This window comes from Anabrus simplex, chromosome 6 (assembly GCF_040414725.1).
Source record: "Anabrus simplex isolate iqAnaSimp1 chromosome 6, ASM4041472v1, whole genome shotgun sequence".
Lineage (NCBI taxonomy): Eukaryota > Metazoa > Arthropoda > Insecta > Orthoptera > Tettigoniidae > Anabrus > Anabrus simplex.
Window position 1 is genome coordinate 314,735,068 of NC_090270.1, and position 22,812 is coordinate 314,757,879.

General features: G+C 42.1%; 1 non-coding gene across 1 annotated transcript; it reads right to left on the reverse strand.

The window, feature by feature from the left end:
- Positions 1-999: 999 nt before the first annotated feature.
- TRNAL-UAG (transfer RNA leucine (anticodon UAG)) lies at positions 1,000-1,078 on the reverse strand. The gene has a single exon. It is a non-coding gene; the product is annotated as a tRNA-Leu (tRNA).
- Between the last annotated feature and the right edge of the window lie 21,734 nt (positions 1,079-22,812).

The window sequence follows — 22,812 nt, forward strand, 5'->3', positions numbered from 1 at the left end:
GTAATCCTCCCCAGTTGTATCCCCGATCCAATGACTAACCCTCCAGGACACTGCCCTTGAGGCGGTAGAGGTGGGACCCCTCGCTGAGTCCGAGGCAAAAACCGACCCTGGAGGGTAAGCAGATTAAGAAAGAAATCAATAAATTAGTGGGACGTAAAGCAAATAACATTCTTCTCAACTTCAAATTTGATTTCTGTATAATAAAAAAGTTGGCAGCGGTGGGATTCGAACCCACGCCCTTTCGGACTTAAGTAAAGCTTGCTCCAGTTTAGATAAAGAGCTGTCAAAGGAAATGCAGGATTAAACACACATTTAAAAGGAATAAAACTAAAGAAACAAGTAAGCTCCAACGATCACTTCATCCAGCTGTCGCTTTCCCGATTCTTTCTTTCTTTCTTTCTTTCGTTCTTTCTTTCTTTCTTAATCGGTGTACCCTCCTGGGTTGTTTATCTCTCGGACTCAGCGAGGGATCCCACCTCTACCGCCTCAAGGCCAGTGTCCTGGAACGTGAGGCTTTGGGTCAGGGGATACAACTGGACAGGAGAAGCAGTACCTCGCCCAGGCGGGCTCACCTGCTATGCTGAACAGGGTCCTTGTTGGGGGATGGGAAGATTGGGATGGATAGACAAGGAAGAGGAAAGGAAGCGGCCGTGGCCCTAAGTTAGGTACCATCCCGGCATTTGCCTGGATGAGAAGTGGGAACCACGGAAAACCACTTCGAGGTTGGATGAGGAGGGAATTGAACTCCATCTTCTTAGTTGACCTCCCGAGCCTGAGTGGACCCCGTTCCAGCCCTCGTACCACTTCTCAAATTTCGTGGCAGAGCCTGGAATCGAACCCTGGCCTCCGGGAGTGACAGATAATTACGCTAACCACTACACCACAAAGGCGGATGACGTAGAAGTGTATGGACACCAAAGTATTTGTCACAACGAGGAAGTAATATACTGTATAATACGAAAGTTAAATTCACAATTGATTTCTGTGTAGTAAAAACTTTGGCAGCGGTGGGATTCGAACCCACGCCCTTCAGACTGGTGCCTAAAACCAGCGCCTTAGACCGCTCGGCCACCCTACCTTAAAGGCCTTGTACGTTTGTTCCAGTTTAGATGAATAGCTGTCGAAGGAAAGTACAGGATTAAACACACATTTAAAATGAATGAAACCAAAGAAGTCCGCCTCTGTGGTGTAGTGGTTAGCTGCCACCCCCGGAGGCCCGGGTTCGATTCCCGGCTCTGCCACGAAATTTGAAAATTGGTACGAGGGCTGAAACGGGGTCCACTCAGCCTCAGGAGGTCAACTGAGTAGAGGTGAGTTCGATTCTCACCTCAGCCATCCTGGAAGTGGTTTTCCGTGGTTTCCCCACTTCTCCTCCAGGCGAATGCCGGGATGGTACCTAACTTAAGGCCACGGCCGCTTCCTTCCCTTTTCCTTGCCTATCCCTTCCAATCTTCCCATCCTTCCACAAGGCCCCTGTTCAGCATAGCAGGTGAGGCCGCCTGGGCGAGGTACTAGTCATACTCCCCAGTTGTATCCCCGACCAAGAGTCTGAAGCTCCAGGACACTGCCCTTGAGGCGGTAGAGGTGGGATCCCTCGCTAAGTCCGAGGGAAAAACCGAACCTGGAGGGTAAACAGATGATGATGATGATGATGATGATGAAACCAAAGAAACAAGCTTGTTTAGTGTTGGTTCTGCCTGCGACATTCACACCAATGACCAGTTCATTCAGCTGTCGCTTTCCCGATTATTTACTTTAAGAATACATATTGGTCCGTCTCTGTGGTGTAGTGGTTAGTGTGATTAGCTGCCACCCCCAGAGTCCCGGGTTCGATTCCCGGCTCTCCACGGAATTTGAAAAGCGGTATGAAGGCTGGAACGTGTCCATTCAGCATCGGGAGGTCAACTGAGTAGAGGTCCCCCCACCTGTCCCGTTTCTGCTTCAGGCAAATGCCGAGGTGTTACCTAACTTAAGGCCACGGCCGCTTCCTTCCCTCTTCCTTGTCTATTCCTTCCGATCTTCTCATCTCCTCTCGAGGCCCCTGTTCAGCATAGCAGGTGAGGCCGCCCGGGCGAGGTACTGGTCCTCATCCCCAGTTGTATCCCAGAGCCAAGGTGTCACGCTCAAGGACACTACCCTTAAGACGGTAGAAGTGGGATCCCTCACTGAGTCGGTGGGAGAAACCAACCCCGGAGGGTAAGCTGATTAATAAAGAAAGTAATTCTAATGTATCATAATGCTCTGTATTAACACAATGAATCAACAAACAGAGGATTAGATGAATAGCTGTCGAAGGAAAGTACAGGATTAAACACACATTTAAAAGGAATGAAACCAAAGAAGTCCGCCTCTGTGGTGTAGTGGTTAGCTGCCACCCCCAGAGGCCCGGGTTCGATTCCCGGCTCTGCCACGAAATTTGAAAAGTGGTATGAGAACTGGAACGGGGTCCACTCAGCCTCGGGAGGTCAACTGAGTAGAGGTGGGTTCGATTCCCACCTCAGCCATCCTGGAAGTGGTTTTCCGTGGTTTCCCACTTCTCCTCCAGGCGAATGCCGGGATGGTACCTAACATAAGGCCACTGCCGCTTCCTTCCCTCTTCCTTGCCTATCCCTTCCAATCTTCCCATCCCTCCACAAGGCCCCTGTTCAGCATAGCAGGTGAGGACGCCTGGGCGAGGTACTGGTCATTCTCCCCAGTTGTATCCCCGACCAAGAGTCTGAAGCTCCAGGACACTGCCCTTGAAGCGGTAGAGGTGGGATCCCTCGCTGTTTCTGAGGGAAAAGCCGAACATGGAGGGTAAACAGATGATGATGATGATGATGAAACCAAAGAAGTCCGCCTCTGTGGTGTAGTGGTTAGCGTGATTAGCTGATTAACTTTGCCTCCACTTCCCTCAAAAACCAACTGAAAACGTCCTGGTTGTCTTAAGGTATGTCTCAATATTCTATCTCTCCTTCTCGTCAAATATTGCCAAGTTGGTTTCCTCCCACCATTTCGATTAACTATCTATTCATCTTCCGTGATTCGAGCTACACATCTCACCTTTAGCATTCTTCTGTAACACCACATTTCCAAATATTGTATTCTTTCTCCCTGAGCTAGATATTGTCTTCTTCTTCTTAATCTGTTTATCCTCCAGGTTCGGTTTTTCCCTCGGACGCAGCGAGGGATCCCACCTCTACAACCTCAAAGGCAGTGTCCTGGAGCTTCAGACTTTGGGGCGGGAGATGAAACTGGGGAGAATGACCAGTACCTCGCCCAGGCGGCCTCACCTGCTATGTTGAATAGGGTACTTGCGGGGTGATGGGAAGATTTGAAGGGATACATAAGGAGGAGGGAAGGGCGCGGCCTTGGCCTTAAGTTAGGTACCATCTCGGCATTTTCCTGGAGGAGAAGCGGGAAACCACGGAAAACCACTTCCAGGATGGCTGAGGCGGGATTCGAACCCACTTCTACTCAGTTGACCTCCCGAGGCTGAGTGGACCCCGTTCCAGCCCTCGTACCACTTTTCAAATTTCGTGGCACAGCCGGCAATCAAACCCGGACCTCCGGGGGTGGCAGCTAATCGCGCTAACCACTACACCACGGAGGAGGACGTTTAAATTCTCACATTATAAAATTGTAAAATTATATTGTAAATTAGTAATCATTTATATACATGAAGTGGTTAAGAGCAAGAAAGGGCCAGGAGCCCTAACTTCGCCACAATGAAGTCGCTCTAATAATAATAATAATAATAATAATAATAATAATAAGACGAGACTAGGTAAATTATTTATAGGAAATCTGAGGGAAGACGGCGGAAAAAGCGGCGAACACTGCGCTGCATGCTACCTGTCACAATAATTTGATGATCGTTAGCCTCCATCTTGTCCACGTAAATATCGCGCCAACTGGTGATAATGACCATCGAGAGTGGACGCCTCCACCACACGGGAAGAATGTCGAAGAAGAAGAACTTATATATATATATATATATTGGAATGTGTAAGCATGGACATATTTTTGGGAGATGGGCAAATAAACAAAATCTACGCTTATGCACAGGCAGGGTAAAAGAAATATAAGTACATCGCAAGGAGAATATCAGAAAAGGAATTAATTTTGTGTCCATGTGAATAAACAAGTAGGAAATTAAGGATAGAACATCGCCAAATGCCTCCCATTAAAGTGCATTTGATTATTCTGTGCCCATTGCTCAGTCATTTGTATATCCTTCATTCTTATGTCTGTACTTTTATATGTAACCATAGGAGACTCCTTTTACTTTAGCACTCTGTAGTGACTGCCCTTTTATAGTTTGATTGAAGCAACGAGTGATCCGTCCTGCGCCACAAATATGTCACTGTCAATTTTCTAGTCTCACCTGCACATCTGTCAATATCCAGATGATAAAATTATCAGAGTTGGTGAGTGCCGTTCCTCTTTCGAAAACCCTTTTGATGTAAAATAGTTTTGACATCTGTGATGGCAGTTTTACCCTGCAGTCTGTCACTGTAACAAGCATTTCCGAGAGTACCTCTATACCTGACTACAATGTAAATTTATTTCACATTGTTCTTTTGAGAGACGCATCTCCCACGTTCATATCCCTAGTAATAATTAAGTTTAGTTTTTAGTATCGTTTTTTTGATTTAATAACGATATTCATACGCTATGCAGGTTTATGAAATATTCAGTACCTGACCTAAAACATAATCTATATCAGCATATATTAGATTAGTTTGTCAAAATCAATTTTCGGAATTTATATTACGTCATCAGTAACGTTCTTAAAATTTACGTTTAAAATCCCTTTAAGTTTTTCTAACAAAATCCACACACAATGTGTCGTTAAGTAAAATGACCGGGAACTAGGTCTGTTCGTTCTCCAAAGAAAGAAACAAAAAGAAAAGAAAAGGAAAGAAAAGAAAGAAAGAAAGAAAGAAAGAAAGAAAGAAAGAAAGAAAGAAAGAAAGAAAGAAAGAAAGAAAGAAAAATTAAAGAAAAATTCCATATCGCAAGAAGTTCCCTTTTGAATTGTATTACAAAAATAATAGTAGTAATCATCGTATGGCCTCAGCTACCGTCTGCAGACATTTCAATTTGACGCCATCTGGCTGTCAGCTCGTCAATTTCGACGTTCCATTTTGCTCCAGGCCCACTAGATGGCGGACCGAGTAAAGCAAAACTTTCTTGGGCTTCTATGGCTGAGTTTTAATGAATTTTGTCGGGTAAACACCAAATGTGTCACCAGAGATCTTTTACATGCGGATATCGTACGACATGGAGTGTCGTATGGACTTTTTTCCGCTCTTGAACAATCCGACTACTTATGCCGGGTTTGAACCCGCTATCGTGGGATCCGGAGGCCGACACTCTACCTCTGATCTACAAAGGCAGCTTATATTACAAAGAAGCCCTGAAGATGGTTTTCCATGGTTTCCCATTTTCACACCAGAAAAATGCTAGGGCTGTAACTTAATTAAGGCCACGAACGCTACCTTCCTAATCCTTTTCCACCCTTACGATATTAAACTACCGGTGCTGGAAATAAAGGAGAAAAATAATATATCCTATGAAAAAATGCACTTTCTGATTGTGAAACAATTATTGCAATCGGTTGATTTGTTCCTGTGATTACCCCCCGACATACACAACTCACAAACTCCCTCTTTATAATATTAGTTTAGATAAGCAAAGAAGGATATAAATAAAGCACAGTTCCTGGTTATGTTTCTAATAACTAATGTAATACAGGTCTCTGATATTTGCTTTTCCTTCCGCAGAGCTTTGACGTGACTACCATACGGGCAGTGGCATATGTGTAAGCATTGTCAACAACTGCAGGATGTAATAACCATGATTAGTTTATGACGTTATCTCGCGGCTATTACTACGCCACACTTGTAATGTTGTATAATTAACTGTGCTAGTACGTCATAATTCGTTACAATAACAAATTGAAATGAAACATATCCATAGCTCTTAACATAATGCAGCGACATGGCCGCTAACCAGTAGCGTTTCGAACCAATCGTACGTGCCCTCATTACATCACAGTGAGTATGCACTATAGTCAGACATAGGAACGAATATATAGCATTTTCGTAGCCTCCGTGGCTCAGGCGGCAGCGCGCGGGCCTCTCACTGCTGGGTACTGTGGTTAAAATCCCGCTCGCTACATGTGCGTTTTGTGCTGGACAAAGCGGAGGCGGGATAGGTTTTCTCCAGGTAATCCGGTTTTCCCTGTCATATTTCATTCCAGCAACACTCTCCACTATCATTTCATTTCATCTGCCATTCATTAATCATTGCCCCAGAGGAGTGCGACAGGATTCGGCAGCCGGCACAATTCCTATCTTCGCCGCTAGATAGGGGCTTTATTTATTGCATTCCTGACCCGGTCGAATGACTGGAAACAGTCTGTGGATTTTCATAAAGTATTTTCGTCAATAATATATTAATATACCGTAGTCAAGAAGGCCCTTGGAGGAGTGGAAGATAAGGTGGTGGTGGTGGTGAGGGTGGCGATTATTGCTTAAAGAGGAAGTGCGACTGGGCAACAATCCTCTATTAATAAGGCTTCCACTTTCTGTAACCTCGGTTCTAGGTAGAATAAAGTGGTTAGCTCTACGCCTTGCCGTCTTTGCTCGCAAGAAGAATTAACCTGGTAGTCATTTTTATTGTATGGTGAGTGAACCTCAGGGCTATATGCACCTCAGGTGGCAATCTCATTTCTTAAGTTTCTGACTTTCTGACGGGGAATCGAATCCGCGTGAATCGAGCATACCTTTATAACACGACTAGACAGCTCCTGTGTTATGTGACACTGCCTGACAAAACAGTTGAAGCACCCAGCTAATAATAATGGCGTGTGGCCTCCGAAGAGGCTTGGTGCAGGTCTTTCGAGTTGACTCCCTATAGGTGACCTGCGCGTCTATGAGGATGGGGACCTGCTTGTGATGTATTCTAATGATGAATACGGCACACACACACGCCAAGACCCAAGCCACTGGTATTAACCAATGAAGGTTAAAATCCCCGACCCGGCCCGGAATCGAACCCGAGACTCTCTGGACCAAAGGCCAGCACGCTAACCACTTAGCCATGGAACCAGACAGCACCCAGATTACATGATCGGATGTCAGTGTAACTTCGTACACGTACTGTACACGCCATCGGCGATTATGTAAGTTATTGCATTTGCAATTCTCTGTGACTAGAGTGCATCAGTGTTGTTAGCAGACCTCTCCCTGTGGGTGGGAGCGGTAGAATATCGCCCACGGTATCCCTTGCCTGTCGTAAGAGGGAACTAAAACAGGCCCCAAGGGCTCTGAACTTTGGAGCGTGGCTTGGTGACAACGGGGATCTTAGCTGAGTCCTGGCATTGTTTCCACTTACTTATGCCATGCTCCTCACTTTCACCTATCCTATCCGACCTTTCTTGGCCAACTCTTATTCTTTTCCGACCCCGATGCTATTAGGTTTCCGAGGGCTACGAAATATTTTATTTTCACGCACTTCGTGGCTCTTGTCTTCATTTGGCCGATACCTTCATTTTTAGAAGTGTCGGGTCCCTTCCTTTTTACTCTGATTAGTGTTATATAGAGGATGGTTGCCCAGTTGTACTTCCTCTTAAAACAATAATCACCACCACCACCACCTGTTACCAGACCTCGTAAGGTATATAAGGGGCGTGAACCGTGTCAGATGTTGAGTGTTCACTGTGAAGGACACGGATATGCAGCATACTCGTGTGAAACAGCACATGGCAGAGTTTGAAAGGGGCCTCAATGTGGGTCTTCATTTGGTCGGCTGGTCGAATTGTGCAACATCCAGATTTGTGGGGCATTCGGATGTGACAGCGGTCCGATGTTGGACTGCATGCGAACGTGAGGGCTGGAATACTCGTCGTCGAGGTTCCGGTCGACCACGTCTGAACACCACACGGGAAAAAATATCGTAACCCCTTCCTATCTGCGCCTGCCATCCGAGAACAAGTAATGGACTCCCTGCAAGATTCTGTGTCATCCCGCATCATTGGTCGGAGACTAGCAGCAGCCGGAGTGGAGAATTACCGTTCCACGCGTAGGATGCCGTTAACACCACAAAACAAACGGCTGATTTTGGAGTGGTACCGTGACATTGTATTCAGCGAAGAATCGCGATATTGTACTACCGCGTATGAACATCGTCTACGAGTATGGTAGCGACTTGGGGAGAGGTCGCATTCTTCCAATGTTTTGGAGAGGGACGGAGGTGTTCTCCGGGCGTCATGGTGTGGGGAGCCATCCGTGTGACCTCAGGTCAAGGTTGGTATTGATTGACGGAACTCTGACGGCACAATGGTACGTCACGGACATCCTGTGTGCTCATGTGTTGCCTCTCATGCGACAGCACCGTGGTGTCATTTTTCAACAGGGCAATGCTCGTCCACGCACGGCGCGTGTCTCTCATGCCCAGCAAATTCCAAGGATCTGTCCCTGGTAGAACGTGTGTGAGACGAACTCGGACGTCAACTATATCCGAGTGCCAATATCCAGGATATTAAAAAACAGTAATAACAATTGTGGGCCAGCTTGCCTCAGGAAAGAATAAAACGGATTTATGATACCATTCCCAACCGAATCAGTGCATGCATTCCGTCCAGAGCGTGTGCAATGTAATAATATTAAAAAATCTTAGTAAATTTGACTCTATTTTGTAATCACTGAAATAACATCACACATTCTCTCAATACGAGAAATTTCACTCCTCGTCCCTTTCTAGGTGCTTCAAATGTTTTGTCAGGTAATGTATATTATCTATTGTGTACCCCTAGGTCAAGGCTCCTTGCATGAATGGTCAGCATCACGACCTTTGGTTTAGAAGGTTTCGGTTGCGATCCGCACTGTGTTGAGAATTTTACTACGTCTTGTTTATTCGGCTCGGGAACTGGGATTTACCTGTCTCATTGTGAACCTCGTGAAATGCATGCAACACCACGGTACCAACCACCACAGAAACACGCAATAGTGAATCCATCCCTTGAGAGTCAGGGTAATCGGCCGTCAGATTAGGGCGAAATCCACATGCGTAACTCTCTACCCCTCGTTCACGAGTCAGCTTTTGTGAATGCATCAATAATGCCATCTAATGGTAGCGGAAGATACACACCTCCGTGAAGTTACTGTTGATAAGTTTTATGGGCTATGACTCTGTAGTGTACTCGTGCAGGATGGGCATCTCATCTCATCATGACCTGATACGATTAATATGATACTGAAATTCAGAAATACATATTGGGAAGCTGTGTTGCTCACTTGGGATATATATTACCACACCTGCAAGTACACTCAGACGGACCTGGAGCCAGTCGGATTATATGGACAATAGAAATGAACATTATTTTCCATTGGAAGAACCATGGCTAGTTACGCTGTTTATCTCGGCAGAAATCACAAGAAATGCGAGATATTAAAACTCACGAGTTTCAAAACTCACGGTCTAAAATTACAGACAAATAGTATCAAAACTCACGACTACAAACTGGTATCTAAAGTAAACATGTTAATGAGTATCAAAATTCACGTCTCCGGTCAGTAGGAGCTTGCGATGACTGCGGGAGGGATGAGGTGCGCGGTGAATCACGCTTCCCTTTTTAGTCGCCCCGTACGACAGGCAGGGGATACTGTGGACGTTATTCTGCCACCGCAACCCACAGGGAAAAAATAATGGCTGGTGAATGAAAGAGACCGAGATGTATTATTATTGTTGTTGTTTAAACATTTTTCTCTTGTCTTAAAGCTAATATAATGCATTTTTTACCTTTCACAATAACATATAAGGCCTCCGGGGAGGTCTGGTGCAGGTCTTTAGAGTTGACGCCGTACAGGTGACCTGGACGTCTGTGAGGATGAGGTCCTACCTAAGATGAAGTCTAATGGTGAAGACGGCACGAAAACCCAGTCACCAAACCATAGAAATTAACTAATGAAAGTTAAAATCTCCGACCCTACCGAAAATCGAGCCCGGGACTACCTGGACCCTTTGGAGCAAAGGCCAGCATGGGAACAATTTATGCATGCAGCCGGACGACATGAAATTAAAGTAGGCATAATGCCCGCTGCTAGTTAAAAGAAACTGTCAGTTGGTGGGGCTGGGAGTTAGTTCCCTAATGCGGCCAGAAGGCGGCATTTACTCGAATATGGAATTTTATTTATTTTTTTGCTAGTGGCTTTACGTCGCACCGACACAGATAGATCTTATGGCGACGATGGGATAGGAAAGGCCTAGGAGTTTGAAGGAAGCGGCCGTTGCCTTAATTAAGGTACAGCCCAAGCATTTGTTTGGTATGAAAATGGGAAACCACGGAAAACTATCTTCAGGGCTGCCGCCAGTGGGATTCGAACCCACTATCTTCTGGATGCAAGCTCAAAGCCGCGCACCCCTAACAGCACCGCCAACTCGCCCGGTGAATTTTATTTAGAGATATTAAAGATCAAGTCAGTTAATTCACTCATTTAGTTTCAACACTTGGAGATTCATTAAAAAAAGACGTATTTCTACTTTTTGTAAAAGTTCATCTATTCGCTTATTTCAATAGATTGTCTACCCGACACACTTAAACTGAAAAAAAATATTCATGACGCATCCAATTATTCTGTGCTATATAACTTAATGATATTTGAAACTCATTCGATTATTTAAATTGATTATTCATTCGATTATTTAAATAATCGGATGGAAGTTATTTGATTATTAAAAGATCCGTTATCCCATCACTAAAAGGGTGGACATTTATCCATTCAAAGAAGAACTGGCTCTGGTCGTGAGTTTTGAGACAGGCCCAGGTAGAGAAACCTGTTCTTACCAATCCTATTCCTGGAATTCGTGAGTTTTGAGACTCGTGAGTTTTGAGACGACACGGCTCCCGTAACGAGAGTGGAAAGGGGAGAGCTAAGGACTAAGTCAGTAATGTTACCAGGAAAGGAATACCGCTATTCCTGCTCAGTGCGAAGTGGCGCAAAACTAAAAATTCGTAGAAATGGAGAAATTTCCCAGCCTGCGGGCATATAGTCGTAAGGTTGGTTACGGAAAAAATAAGGAACATTTATTAGGTCCGCTTTACTTTCTAGGCCAATGACAAAATTCTGGTAACTATGGTAATCATTTCCATGTGTACCAGCTTTGAATCTGTAAATATAAAATCCGACTATTTTCCCAATTAATGATAAACATATTCTAATCACAGAACTTCAACTGTGAGAATTTTATAAGATCTTCTTCGTCATCATTTGCAGTAATTTTAATAATTTAAAAGATCAAATTCCAGCTGGACTGTTATTGGCCAGAGCTACACCACGCCAATAGCGACGCTAGAAACCCGCGAAACATGGAAGACGGAAATCTATTGATATCTTATCAATCCTTGATCGATTCTTGATAAAGTTACGACGTGTGAGTTAAAATTATCGGACCGTTCCAGTGTGCAAATTTGAACAGCCAGGCCGGCTTTCAAATACCGATTCAATAAAACCCACTCCCCTCTCTTGGGGTTGACTTCAGATGAACCAAAGCTGAGGGCAGGAAAGTGTAAATAAGGTTTGTCGATGGATTCGACAGACACACTTGAACAGTCAGTCGAGAGCGGAAGTTCTGCCGCTCATCGCAGAATTATCCGCGCTGCACTTAAGTTACCTACAGTGAATAATCCGAGCACTTTGAGTTCGTATAGGTTAAAGCCACGGTGATAAATTCAGTTTGACAGTTATTATGATTCTTGCCACGTGGCTGTAATTTAATGAAGTATAAATTACCGGCATGCGCCGGAAGCACTTGTAATGAAGGCAATTATCAATCTGTAGACTCTGAATAGACATTTCCGGCATTCGCTTGGAAGTGAGGTAGACTATAGTCTTAGTAAAGACAAGCTAGCCGTAATAATTTCGGACGGTGAGACTTCGTCATCTGTGGAGGTAGACTGAGTTAGCTTAGCGACCACTAGACGGTTTAGACAATAACAATTTCCGGGAGTGCCGTGTTCGATACTCTCGAAGCGCGTCGGATTGCATTTATGATACTTCGTCGCTTAGTATCAATGGTTTCTAGTTCATACAGGAACGAAGAAACGATTCAGTGAATGTGTAGATGGTCTTAGGCACCTAGAAGTCAAAATACTTACATATTCTTGTGTAATATTTAGTTTAAGATGTGTGTGATGTATAAGTGAATATGATTAATTCAGCTCCATATCCTGAGAATAAGGCGGATGGGGGCCTGAGCCCTTTGTCCGTCCAACGCCAAGAAGCCTGGAAAACATTGAGTACCATAATATGATTAATTATGTGGGAATGTTATCGCGTTAAAATGAGGAAATACGTAGGACGGTTTGAAAAGTTCTCGGAATCACCGCTAGATGTCAGTGCTAGAGCAACGAGGTTCCCGCGCAATAATCACACATCCTTTGTGAGTGAACACGTGGCGCGTCAGTGCTCTAGCTGCAGGAGTGTGCTAGTGACGACTCTTTGTTGTTGTTCCTGCGTAGTGATTTGTGACAATGGAAAAAACTGAGATTCGAGCAGTGATTAAATACTTTGTAAAGAAAGGTATGAAAGCAAAGGAAATTCGTGCCGACTTTCAGAACACACTGGGGGACTCTGCTCCTTCATTTTCAACTGTTGCCACGTGGACCAGCGAGTTTAAATTTGGTCGGGAGAGCTTGGATGATGATCCGCGTAGTGGACGGCCAAAAAGTGTTACTACCCCAGAATTTATCGCAAAAGTGCATAAAATGGTGATGGAGGATCGTCGACTGAAAGTGCGGGAGACTGCTGAAGCTGTAGGGATGTCTTCTGAACGGGTATATTATATTTTAACCGAAGAATTAGGTACGAAAAAATTATTCGCAAGATAGGCTCTTGCCATTGGACAATAAACGCCCCAGATTGGAAATGTCCGAACAAAGTCTGGCCCGTTTTCAGTTCAACCAACAATTTTTTTTTTGCGCCGGTTTGTGACTACAGATGAAACTTGGGTCCACTACTATACCCCAGAGACAAAACAGCAGTCAAAGCAGTGGAAACATGCTGATTCACCACCAACAAAGAAAGCAAAGGCAGTGCGTTCGGCCGGAAAGATCATGGCCTCAGTTTTCTGGGATGCAAAAGGCATTTTGCTGATAGATTATCTTCCTACTGGCCAAACAATTACGGGGCAATACTATGCAAACATCCTAGACCAACTACAGGAAAAGATACGCGAAACAAGGCCTTGTTTGGCAAGGAAAAAGGTCATCTTTCGTCAGGACAACGCTCCGCCGCACGCAAGTGTCATTGCCATGGCAAAACTTCATGAACTGGGGTACGAATTGTTGCCACATCCACCTTATTTTCCTGATTTGGCACCATCAGACTTTCATCTATTCCCCAAGCTGAAAATTTTCCTCGGTGGACGGAGATTTTCTACAAGGGAAGAACTGACAGCCGAATTGGAGAGGTATTTTGCAGGCCTGGAGGAATCTCATTTTCGAGATGGGATCAAGGCGTTGGAACATCGCTGGACCAAATGCATTAGTCTACAGGGAGACTTTGAAAAATAAAAGCAGTACCACCGAGGTAAGATACTTAATTCTAGTACATTCCGAGAACTTTTCAAAGCACTTATAATCAGTCGTGAACTCTGTGAATAATAATGTGATGCTACGATGAAGTTTATAATGAAGCTGCGATGAAATATGATGTGAAGCAACTATGAAATATATAAAGAAGTCTACGAGAAACACAGAGAATGTTAGTGTCCGGCTACTGGAAAATGGAATTATCAGCCCGTGGGATGTAGTCAGAGTAATACTGAGTTAGGGAGAGTGCAGGGATCGCATCCCGGTATAGTACGTACAAGAAGGATAGGCTGCATGCAAAGTTATTCGACGACCCCAGAGATCTGAGAGGTTGATAGTCCTCATGAATGACCGTCAGATGGAATGATTAATCATGATAGATTAAACGTATTTAAATGGGAATAATAATAGCAAAAATAATAATTGTAATCGCCGTGAGTCAGAGGGTTTTGACCAACAAGTTAGGCTTCCTGTGGATGCCTCGGTTCATAACTTTGTGACTGAGACCACGGTTGGCAAATGCCGCGATTATACGAGGTTTTAAGAGTCACCTTCCGATACTTTTATAATTATGTCGCAATGACAATGGTAAATAGTAAGTTGAGCCTGAATTTTGGCGAGCTATTACTGGCATGCTCATGACACTGGATAGTAAGGTTACGATCCTTCCGTCTAGTTTCCCCTTTGGTACGACAACATTTCTGGGATAGGATTTCGGGTTGTCTCATATATGAATAACCCTGAGGTCACTCATCAAAAGGAACTTGGAGGCGACCACAAGGCAGGTTGTGCTCGAGCCCGCGTCTCCTCAAATGGTTTCAGGTTTATGTGTCTAAGTACACGGGTCATTGGTTCGACCCATACGGATTAGGATTTCGACCAGTTCAGGAATACATGTACAAGCATACGGGTCGCTGTTCGACCTCATATAATGTTATTCCCACCATAAAAGTGATAGATAGATAGATAATGCCTTTATTTGTGCTGAAGTTAGGGCTCCAGATCCTCTCTTAAACTTAACCACTAGAAGAATGTTATAAATCAGTATATACGAATACGAATAACTAAAATAGTAACAATAATAATGTTGATTATTATTTTAATAGTAATATCCTATGTTTTCAAATGGTATTGAATACACACTGAAATGAAGTAACTACAATAAATCCATTATTTCATCCCATTACTTCCTTCATTAATTCCTCCAACAATTACTGTATTCAGTAAATCAGTGGGATCCACTTAGCAAGTGCTCACGGCAAGCCACCTTAAACTTTCGATGAGAGGGAACGTCCGTAATGATTACAAGTAGAGAATTCCTTGGCTTGGACGCAGATATTATGAAAAAGTGGTCAGGGATGGAATGAATGAAGCAGATATAGGCTATAAGTACGATGGGGTCGCCACTCCCAAAGTGATTTATTAATGACTGATGGATGCTATGAAATGAGAATGGAGAGTGTTGCTGGAATGAAAGATGACAGGGAAAACCGGAGTACCCGGAGAAAAACCTGTCCCGCCTCCGCTTTGTCCAGCACAAATCTCACATGGAGTGACCGGGATTTGAACCACGGTATCCAGCGGTGAGAGGCATGGGGAAATCACATAAATATGATTGGAAATAAAGCGTACAGATCTCTGCACATGGTTATGAGAGTATTTAGGGGTTGTAGTAAGGATGTAAAGGAGAGAGCATATTTGTCTTTGGTGAGACATCAACTTGAGTATGGTTCCAGTGAATGGGACCCTTACCAGGATTACTTGATTCAGGAACTGGAAAAAATCCAAAGAAAAGCAGCTCGATTTGTTCTGGGCGATTTCCGACAAAAGAGTAGCGTTACAAAAATGTTGCAAAGTTTGGGCTGGGAAGACTTGGGAGAAAGGAGACGAGCTGCTCGACTAAGTGGTATGTTCCGAGCTGTCAGTGGAGAGATGGCGTGGGAGGACATCAGTAGACGAATAAGTTTGGATGGTGTCTTTAAAAGTAGGAAAGATCATCATATGAAGATAAAGTTGGAATTCAAGAGGACAAATTGGGGAAAATATTCGTTTATAGGAAGGGGAGTTAGGGATTGGAATAACTTACTAAGGGAGATGTTCAATAAATTTCCAATTTCTTTGCAATCATTTAAGAAAAGGCTAGGAAAACAACAGATAGGGAATCTGCCACCTGGGCGACTGCCCTAAATGCAGATCAGTATTGATTGATTGATTGATTGTGTGGTTTACGGGTGTTATGGCCGTGACAGGACGAGAGATAAGAAAACGGCGAAGGAAGATAGTTGGGAATATTGGTGGACAGCATGTATATAGAAGTGAAAACATGTATAGTTCACAGCATTGTTACACTCGAAGCCACGACAGCTCATTATGGCAAGGTTAAATATGAACATAAATCACAGATTAAAGAGAGGCTCCGTGGCTCAGATGGCAGCGCGTCGGCCTCTCACCGCTGGATACCGTGGTTCAAATCCCGGTCACTCCATGTGAGATTTGTGCTGGACAAAGCGGAGGCGGGACAGGTTTTTCTCCGGGTACTCCGGTTTTCCCTGTCATCTTGCATTCCAGCAACACTCTCCATTCTCATTTCATAGCATCTATCAGTCATTAATAAATCACTTTGGGAGTGGCGACCCCATCGTACTAATAGCCTATATCTGCTTCATTCATTCCATCCCCGACCCGGTCAATGACTGGAAAACAGGTTGTAGGTTTTCATTTTCACCTAGGATTAAAGATATACTCGTATCTTACGTAGCTGTGCAGGCTCCGGTCCAGTTTCTTGGTGCTATCGTAGGTTACTCAATCAGCACAGATTCACGATTGTCAAATATATGTAGTACCAAAGAGCGAATTAGTTGTACTTTAAGTCGAACCGAAAATACATTTGAGAATCTTTTCAGTGGGTATAAGCACTTATTAATTTTATTACTTGTGCTTATTACGTGCCTTTGCTGGCGGGACCTAATGCAGTATTCTTCTAGTCTGGGCTAGAGCAATTTTGTTACTTTCATTGATCTGTCTCAGCTTTATCCTTGGCTTTGACAAAATGAAAGTGACTGAGGTATGAGTGATACTAGTAATGCCATTCCTTCTGCAGCCAATCCCTGCTATGAATGGTATGAAAATATTGCTCATCGGATCGGTTGGTCATGCATTTCAGTGGGCTTGGCAGACTGATATGTAATAGCAACTTCTGGCTCGCTGAGGAAAGCAACGGGAAACTACCTCACTCCTCATTTCCCTAGTATGCCTCTTCACTGATGCCTAGGCCATCTATGACAGCTGATGGCAGAGCTGTTGAGGATCCAACCAGCCTTCGGGCTGAGGACTAAACATACATACACAATCTTATTATATGTTGAGTCTAATTTAGAGTCTCTGTCATAAATAGTATCTATGTTTTTCAGTGAAGCGTTGTAGGGCGTGATTTGTTTAAAATAATGGGAGGGATTTCCTGTTGTTTGAGGGAGGGAATATAAGTTCTTTTAATAATAAACTGCTTGTATTTCTATGGTCACTAGATGTTCTAAATCAGAGTTTATTTTAATATTTTCTGTGTCTATATCACTCGGGTTTGAATGGGAGTAAATTTGTAGTTCATCTTCATACAGTTGAAACTTACAAAGCCACGACAGCTCATTATAACAAAGTATTTTATGAACATAATATCACAGATTAAAATTATACTCGTATATTACGCAGCTATTCAGGCTCCGGTCCAGTTTCTTGTTGCTGTCATAGGTTACTTCAAACAGCACAGATTCACGATTGTCAAATATAGGTAACTTTTGAAATACAGTAGAGTCTCGTTAATCCGAACTAATTGGGACCGGAGTCTGTTCGAATTACGAAATTTTCGGATTAACCGGAAAATATTTTCTAATAATAATGTTATTGTTTTTACGTCCCACTAACTACTCTTACGGTTTCTGGAGACGCCTAGGTGCCAGGATTTTCTCCCACAGGTGTTCTTTTACGTGTCAGTAAATTTACTTACGCGAGGCTGACGTATTTGAGCACCTTCAAATACCACAAGACTGAGCCAGGATCGAACCTGCCAATTTGGGGTCAGAAGGTCAGTGCCTCAACCGTCTGAGGAAAATAGTTTCTACAATACAGTACAGTACATGTTGTAATTTGAAATGCCCATTATTTAGCAGTTACATTAATAAAATACTGTATACAATTACAGTAGGGTAGTTAAGAACCCATAGAGGAGAAAACGACTAAAACTAGGTTAAAACTTGTCTCCTAAAACTGCTAAAATACGGTAACGTTTTACACTAGTCTCATATTCAGATGCCGCGGCCGCCTAGAACTTGCTGTACGCTATGTCGAGCAACACTCCGCTACTACGACCATTGATATGATGTTTATTGGTTTAACACTGCATCTTCGAGTAGGTTCCAATCACTACGGCAAAAGAAACTAACAGACTTTGTAAAGATGAACGCCCAGTGATTGATGGTTTATGATGTGTAATTATGTTTACATTAAGTTATTCTAGAAAAATATGACTAATAAAGTGCAAGTAAGTCTTCATTCTATAATATGTTCTTTCACTTCAATAAGGAGAACTTTTTAAAGAAATTGAATATTTCAGTTTGGATTAACCGAACTTTCGGATTAACGGGACTCTATTGTATTATTAATCTGAATGTGGCCCGAGGACAGATTCCTGAGGGATACTGAGAGTCTTACTTCGCCATCACGAAGAACGTTATGGACTTGGTTCATATGTTTGTTAACATTGTTATGTAACAAAAATTATTCCTCTGGTAATTTCGATATACAGTATTGTTCGACATAGTTTCTTAAAACTTCTCAGGACTTGTATGTGAAGTGAAGTGTCCGGGTACAATAAATAAATAAATAAATAAATAAATAAATAAATAAATAAATAAATAAATAAATAAATAAATAAATAAATAAATAAATAAATAAATAAATAAATAAATAAATAAATAAATAAATAAATAAATAAATAAATAAATAAAGTGAAAATAAATGTTGTCTACACATAAAACTTCGAATTACAATTAAAATTTTGGTGACGAATATAAATAGAAAATTATTACTATGAAGATTTCGTGTCAATGACGATCGTGGAGAAAACACAAACTGAAAAACAAGTTGCTAAATAGAGAATGGATAGTTTGGATGTATGTGGACAGTTGTGTTTGTCGAATCTCGGCCCCACAACCAGTCTGCAAGGCTCAGGTGGCTGCTACACGTAGGTGACCATCTCTTTGGGGTATGAGGATGGATTATGTTCAGTTCGTGCGCTGCTATTGGATTGTCTAATTTAGAAAATAGTAACCGCATACCATGTACCGAGCCATGTTCCACGTCCTCAATGTACGATGGAAATAGCATTGTTCTGCCCGGGGAGTCATGAATATTTCTGTTCTCCGACAACAATATACCTACATAAAACATGACGAGAGTACCGTCCATGAACACAGTCTGTACTATTTTTGATAAAGACACTATTTGCGACTGTGGTGACAAGAGACAGACCATCCGTCATATTGTCATTAAATGTCTAAGGAGGTCATAATCCGGTCAGCTGAAGGAATTTGTGTGTGCTTCTGACGGGGTTGTACAATGGTTGTACAGTTTAGATTTGAGTTTGTGAACTGTTTTTGAGATTGTTTGATTGTTTGAAGTGTTATACTTTTGAGTGTTTGTATGTAGAATTATGTACTAGCCATAAGCTACATAAATAAATAAATAAATAAATAAATAAATAAATAAATAAATAAATAAATAATATATTATATTATATTATATTATACTATATTATATTATATTATATTATATTATATTATATTATATTATATTATATTATATTATATTAATATTATATTATATTATATTATATTATATTATATTATATTATATTATATTATATTATATTATATTATATTATATTATATTATATTATATCATATTTACGAAACCTCTTCAGCCTTCGTGAACGTCAAGGTGCCAACCACGGATTTTCCAATTCAAAGAGGTGTAAAGCAAGGCGACCCCATTTCTCCCAAGTTGTTCTCAGCAGTATTAGAAATGGCCATGTCAAAAATCAACTGGCAAAGTACAGGAATCAAATTCAATGGGAAAAGGCTAAACAATTTAAGGTTTGCAGACGACATTACACTTTTGACCAACGACATCGATGAACTACAAACTCGAATACAAGATCTTGTCTCAGCCTGTCAAAAGGTGGGACTACCCATGGACCTTTCTAAAACCAAAGTAATGCTCAACAAATGGGCCCCACCAGGAAAGCTGCATGTGGGAAACTCCACATTACAACAGGTCAATAAGTATGTCTATCTCGGGCAGCTTGTAAGCATGAAAGGGGACTTAAGACCGGAAATCTTCCGACGTATCAAACTAGGATGGCAAACCTACGGAAGAAATTCTTCAATCTTCAAATCCAACATGCCAACTCACCTAAAGAAGATAGTCTTTGACCAGTGTGTTCTCCCTGTACTGACTTACGGTTGTAAAACCTGGACATTGAGCGAGTTTGTTAAGCAAAAACTCAGAACAACCCAAAGAGCTATGGGACGATTTATGCTAGGCTTCACGAAGAAAGACAGGAAGAGAGCAGACTACATCAGGTCAGTCACAAAGGTCAGTGACATTTTAGAAAGGGTGTTTATCCTAAAATGGCAGTGGGCAGGCCATGTTGCTCCGAGAACTGATGGTAGGTAGGAAAAGCTTGTGCTTGAGTAGAGTCCGAAAGATCATCGGAGACCTAAGGGAAGCCCATCGGACAGATGGGATAAAGACATCCGGAAGATTACTGGGATCAATTGAAAACCTACCTTGCTTCGGATTTAAAGAGGCCACATGGTAAAAACGATTGAATATGGCTGATAGTGATATAATAATAATAATAATAATAATAATAATAATAATAATAATAATAATAATAATAATAATAATAATAATAATAATAATAATAATTGTACCGGGCGGTACACCTCCACTCCGCTAATTTAAAATGTGCGCCTGTTGAAACTCCTCTGCTGGAGGAAGTCTGAACTTTATTGACGGTATTAATTTTCTACCTTCTCAGAAGATGTCACTACCTGTAAATTTTGGAGTTTTAGAACTGTGTCATTTTTGATGTGTTTTTGTTTCGCTTGAAGTAAGAAGTGTGAACTTTCTCTTCTAGAGGACACTACTGAAGATCTACAATAGTGCAACCTAGTGCGGAGTCAAAGAACTATTTTGTTGGAGAAAATTTAATTTCAAGAGTTTGTTCTTTGTTAAATTTCTTTCTGTCTTTGTTTAAGTTGGCAATATTTACCCCTTTCTTCCCCTTGTTATGAATGTATCCAATCCCGAAATTCTTCTATTAATTTCTGACCAATCTGGTGTATCTTCCCCCAACTTGTATCGGTTGCGGGGTCCTAGCCAATAAAATAATTGTGGGCGGGTGTTTTCATTCCCCTAACGCCTAGAACCTTCCACGAGAGGTTATAAACTGCTGATTTTTGGGTCTCCGGGCCACTTCTGTTCCATCTTTCAGTGTGTTAAGTACATAGCAGGGGGCGGGAAGCGCCTCTTTCTTCGGCAGCGGTCAACAACAAGGTAATGGCCGATTAATAACTTCTTTCTTTGCTAGCTCAGCAGTTTAACTTTCGGGGCGGGTTCTAAGTGTTCAACCATGTAACCTTTTCCTAAAATGTAAAAACAACTGGTATCTATTCTATTTTCAAACGACATATCGGGATAGAGAGTGCTTAACCCTCTCGAGCTCCCACTCACATCGTCTTGAGGTGAACTTATTTTTCTCAACCAATTCTTCCGTAATGTAATGTAAATTGCTATTAAGTCACCTCTGTAGTATGGGATTAGCCCTTGTATTAACGGCCTAGTGCCAAGTAGGTCTTAAGCAAAGTGTATTAGGAGTGCAAGTTCGCCTCCTCTCAAATTGTATTTTAGAGGTCATGTATTAACCTTCTTGTCATTTAACAGACCTCAGTAGGTTGGGTATTTTACCCCTGTGTATATGTCCTTTGAGGACAGCTTAAAGGTGGAGTTCGGAGTGGCCTATGATAGGCTTGTATTTTAGGGGGAAGTTGCCCTTTCTTGAAAATTGTGTTTCTGCCTCAAGGAGGCTTTTGGGTGTAATTGGAAGCAAATGTTTCTGGCATGTTTGGGGGTTTTCGGCCCCTTTGTTGTATGGTGTTCATTGTAAGGTTGGGCTCATTGCTCAAGAATTATGTTTCTGACTTTTGAAGCCCCAAATGGGGTACCTATGTAAATGTATTTTTCAATCGTGTTTCGGCTACTAAGTACCTGTTCTATTGGTTGTTACCTAATTTTGAAAAGAAAATATAACCTTGTTAAATTTTAAAATTAATTTCACTTTAGTAGCTTGAGACCTATTCACCACCCAGCACCTTCTTTCATGCATAACTACCACGAAAAACACGGTAACAATAATAATAATTGTTACCGTATTTTTGTGGTAGGTAGAGGTGAAAGAAGGTGCGGGTGTGAACGGGTCTCAAACTACGAAATTAAAATTAATGTAAAATTTAACAAGGTTATATTCTCTTTCCAAAATTGAGAAATAACACGAAAGACAGGTACAGAGTAGCAAGGCAATAAAAGTACAATTACAATATTTACAGGATTTGGGCTTCGAGCCCCGACCTCACAATTCTTGAGCAATTAGCCCAGTTTTACCCCAACACAAGTTTCAACAGAGGGGCGGAAAACCCCATTCATACCCAGGAGCACTTGCTCCAAATTACACAGTAAAGCCTGCTTGAGGCGCGCAGAAAACAAAATTTTCAAGAAAGAGCAACCCGCTCTCAAATTTTAAACCTGTCAAAGGCCACACCTAATTCCACCTTCAAGCTGTCCTCTAAGGACATAAACACAGGGGTAAAATACCCAACCTACTGAGGCCTATTAAGTGAGAAAAGGTTAATTATATGGCCTCTAAAATACCAACTTGAGAGGAGGCGATCTGCACTCCTAATGCATTTGTTTTAAAACCTAATCTGGCTCTAGGCCACTAATGCAAGGGCTAATCCCATACTACAGAGGTGACTTTAGAAAAGAACAGTTTACATTACATTAAGGAAGAATCGGTTGTGAGAAATAAGTTCACCTCAAAACAATATGAGTGGGAGGTCGAGAGGGTTAAGCACTCTCTATCCCAATATGTAGCTTAAAAGATAGAATAAATACAAAGT